The 4,314-nt window shown below is 29.5% G+C and overlaps 1 non-coding gene across 1 annotated transcript; it reads right to left on the bottom strand.

Annotated features, from left to right (window-relative positions):
- Positions 1 to 3,072: 3,072 nt before the first annotated feature.
- Trnak-uuu lies at positions 3,073 to 3,145 on the bottom strand. Its single transcript has one exon. It is a non-coding gene; the product is annotated as a tRNA-Lys (tRNA).
- Between the last annotated feature and the right edge of the window lie 1,169 nt (positions 3,146 to 4,314).

Below are 4,314 nucleotides of genomic sequence, written 5' to 3'. Positions count from 1 at the left end.
TTCCAATTCAATAACCAATTCCTATATTGTACGAAGATAGTGTTGTGATTGGTAGACTCGGGACCGTTTTGTGTCGCAACTTAGCATCATCCGTGTTGCTATCCGGCTTCCTAACAATGTTTGCTCTAATATATCGCTTCCCCATGATATTCTATCTAAGATCAGTGCCTATTTTGTCTTCAGCTGTGTCTAGTATGCATATGATGATGTATCCTATAACCGCCTGTGGTCAGTTCGTGGAAAGATATGAGCTTTTTTATGTAAGTGGGCCATCCCATAACTTTTATATGTTTTGTTAGAGCCTTAACAAACGTAGTCATCATGACACCACTTTTACCGAAGAACTCCCCTTAATGGTTTTACGGAAACATTAAATGTAATCAATGTTTAATAGGACCCAGTAGCGAGGTATCTTGTTTATCATATCCTCAATGTGGTGTCTCCATTTGAAGTACTGAATGTGGTTAGTTAGTTAGTTAGTTAGTTAGTTAGTAGTAGTTAGTTAGTTTAGTTAGTTAGTTAGTTAGTTAGTTAGTTAGTTAGTTAGCTAGTTAGTTAGTTAGTTAGTTAGTTAGTTAGTAGTTAGTTAGTTAGTTAGTTAGTTAGTTAGTTAGTTAGTTAGTTAGTTAGTTAGTTAGTTAGTTAGTTAGTTAGTTGTTAGTTAGTTAGTTAGTTAGTTAGTTAGTTGTAGTAGTTAGTTAGTTAGTTAGTTAGTTAGTTAGTTAGTTAGTTAGTTAGGTAGTTAGTTAGTTAGTTAGTTAGTTAGTTAGTTAGTTAGTAGTTAGTTAGTTAGTTAGTTAGTTAGTTAGTTAGTTAGTTAGTTAGTTAGTTAGTTAGTTAGTAGTTTAGTTAGTTAGTTAGTTAGTTAGTAGTTAGTTAGTTAGTTAGTTAGTTAGTTAGTTAGTAGTTAGTTAGTTAGTTAGTTAGTTATAGTTAGTTAGTTAGTTAGTTAGTTAGTAGTAGTTAGTTAGGTAGTTAGTTAGTAGTTAGTTAGTAGTAGTTAGTAGTTAGTTAGTTAGTTAGTTAGTAGTTAGTTAGTTAGTTAGTTAGTTAGTTAGTTAGTTAGTTAGTTAGTTAGTTAGTTAGTTAGTTAGTTAGTTAGTTAGTTAGTTAGTTAGTTAGTTAGTTAGTTAGTTAGTTAGTAGTTAGTTAGGTAGTTAGTTAGTTAGTTAGTTAGTTAGTTAGTTAGTTAGTTAGTTAGTAGTTAGTTAGTTAGTTAGTTAGTTAGTTAGTTAGTTAGTTTAGTTAGTTAGTAGTTAGTTAGTTAGTTAGTTAGTTAGTTAGTTAGTTAGTTAGTTAGTTAGTTAGTTAGTAGTAGTTAGTTAGTTAGTTAGTTAGTTAGTTAGTTAGTTAGTTAGTTAGTAGTTAGTTAGTAGTTAGTTAGTTAGTTAGTTAGTTAGTAGTTAGTTAGTTAGTTAGTTAGTTAGTTAGTTAGTTAGTTAGTTAGTTAGTTAGTTAGTTAGTTAGTTAGTTAGTTAGTTAGTTAGTTAGTTAGTTAGTTAGTTAGTTAGTTAGTTAGTTAGTAGTTAGTTAGTAGTTAGTTAGTTAGTTAGTTAGTTAGTTAGTTAGTTAGTAGTTAGTAGTTAGTTAGTTAGTTAGTTAGTTAGTTAGTTAGTTAGTAGTTAGTTAGTTAGTTAGTTAGTTAGTTAGTTAGTAGTTAGTTAGTTAGTTAGTTAGTTAGTTAGTTAGTTAGTTAGTTAGTTAGTTAGTTAGTTAGTTAGTTAGTAGTTAGTTAGTTAGTTAGTTAGTTAGTAGTTAGTTAGTTAGTTAGTTAGTTAGTAGTTAGTTAGTTAGTTAGTTAGTTAGTTAGTTAGTTAGTTAGTTAGTTAGTTAGTAGTAGTTAGTAGTTAGTTAGTTAGTTAGTTAGTTAGTTAGTTAGTTAGTAGTTAGTTAGTTAGTTAGTTAGTTAGTTAGTTAGTAGTTAGTTAGTTAGTTAGTTAGTTAGTTAGTTAGTTAGTTAGTTAGTTAGTAGTAGTTAGTTAGTTAGTTAGTTAGTTAGTTAGTTAGTTAGTTAGTAGTTAGTTAGTTAGTTAGTTAGTTAGTTAGTTAGTTAGTTAGTTAGTTAGTTAGTTAGTTAGTTATTAGTTAGTTAGTTAGTAGTTAGTTAGTTAGTTAGTTAGTTAGTTAGTTAGTAGTTAGTTAGTTAGTTAGTTAGTTAGTTAGTTAGTTAGTTAGTTAGTTAGTTAGTTAGTTAGTTAGTTAGTAGTTAGTTAGTTAGTTAGTTAGTTAGTTAGTTAGTTAGTAGTTAGTTAGTTAGTTAGTAGTAGTTAGTTAGTTAGTTAGTAGTTAGTTAGTTAGTTAGTTAGTTAGTTAGTTAGTTAGTTAGTAGTTAGTTAGTTAGTTAGTTAGTTAGTTAGTTAGTTAGTTAGTAGTTAGTTAGTTAGTTAGTTAGTTAGTTAGTTAGTTAGTTAGTTAGTTAGTTAGTTAGTTAGTTAGTTAGTTAGTTAGTTAGTTAGTTAGTTAGTTAGTTAGTTAGTTAGTTAGTTAGTTAGTTAGTTAGTTAGTTAGTTAGTTAGTTAGTAGTTAGTTAGTTAGTTAGTAGTTAGTAGTAGTTAGTTAGTTAGTTAGTAGTTAGTTAGTTAGTTAGTTAGTTAGTTCTCTTGTAGTTCTCCCGTAGTTCTCCCTCAAAACATTTCCCTAGATCTTCGACAACCCTGTTCCGCTTTAGAACTACCACAAACGTCACAGAAAAACCCACCAAGAACATGAGGTACTTAAATACCTCCAGCTCTCCCTTTCTCCCTCTGACTCAGTAAAACAATATTATTATTTTTCCACATTTTGAAAACTTTTAAGAAACATCATTTGTCATAATGATTTCTTGTGACATTTAAGTAAAATCATGCTTAAGTCATCAACAAAAGTCATTCATTCCATTCATACATGTTTGTTTTATGAGGATTATAAAATAGACAGAAAGTAAAGCAACACACTCATGCATGACGCAGAAAATAAACGATTCTAAAGGGAAAATGGAGAAGTATATAAAAAATTAACTTTATAAATTAAATAAAAATGTTATAAAATAAAAATAATATAAATTAAAAAAAGAATAACAAAAATATTTGAACTCGCCCGAGCAGGGACTTGAACCCTGGACCCTTGGATTAAAAGTCCAATGCTCTACCGACTGAGCTACCCGGGCTCTTGCTGTATTGAAGACTAATGGTGGTTATAAGTGGGGGCTCATGACTAGTGGGAATTATTTATAAATTTTTTAAATTGTTTACGTTTAGAATTCTAAAAATAGTTCTATGTAGTTGTTGTTGTTTTATGTTTATGATTCATTTAGTATGGCGTGTGTGTTCAATAATTTTATGTATTTTTTAAATTTTTTAATCACAAAATAACTTAAATAGCTAAACTTAAGTAGGTACATATGTATTAATATACATATGTATGTCTGTACACACATATTGAAATAATTGTTATGCCCTATAATACTATAGTGAGGGGAGTACATACCTCCAATGTTTTTCCTCTAATATTTGTAAGACTCAAATATAATGGTCCCTATTCCCAACTCAATATGTAACCATTGACTTAGATTGGTCTATTTAACAATGTCCGTCTGTTCTGTTAGACCGATCAGACATATATGTCTAGTCTTCACTGGATGAGAGATTGGGAAATTTTCATCCTATCAGGTCTTCTTGTCTGGGACCAGTTAAACCTTCACTGACGGATGTATGGAAAATACAGACGCATGGACGGACGAAAGGAAGGGGGTCTAGAAGCGATATTTTCATAATGTAAAATTTCTACAAAGTACATACTATTCCCTAACACTTATCATTCCCATACATTCATTCATAAAATTTGCTCTTCAATTGAAATCCTTAAGTTTTCTACCTTTTTTCCAACTTCATAAATTTCAGTTAATTATAAATATTATATTTCTCCTTCACATTCATTCAAGTTAAGCTTATTTGAACATAAATTTTGTAGCAAATATTAGTTAAAAACATAAAAATAAAGACCTTTTTACACTTGAATACCTTCAGCGGAATTTATAGCAAATTTTTCCTATATTTTCCTTTTTTGTTCCTTAGAAGCACATTTGAGCTCTTTCTTGCTCATAAGTATGCAACACGTAAAAGTAGCATAATAAATGTTGGTAATTTACGTTAATAATTTTGACATTTCTATTGTCATTTTTTCAGCTGTTCTTCATTTTATTTTGGTTAGCTTCAGCTAGCACTCTTTTTTTGTGGTCTGAGTCTTGGTTTGCTTACTGGTAACTCATTTCCACTAGAGTACATTTTAATGTGGCACATGTAAACGACCGAGGAAAAAAAAAGAAACACGCTAAGC

This window comes from Lucilia sericata, unplaced genomic scaffold, assembly GCF_015586225.1.
Source record: "Lucilia sericata isolate MDLA Ls3-8-SP2 unplaced genomic scaffold, ASM1558622v1 Contig001136F_arrow, whole genome shotgun sequence".
In the NCBI taxonomy this organism is placed as follows: domain Eukaryota; kingdom Metazoa; phylum Arthropoda; class Insecta; order Diptera; family Calliphoridae; genus Lucilia; species Lucilia sericata.
This window is presented reverse-complemented; position numbering and strand designations above follow the sequence as displayed.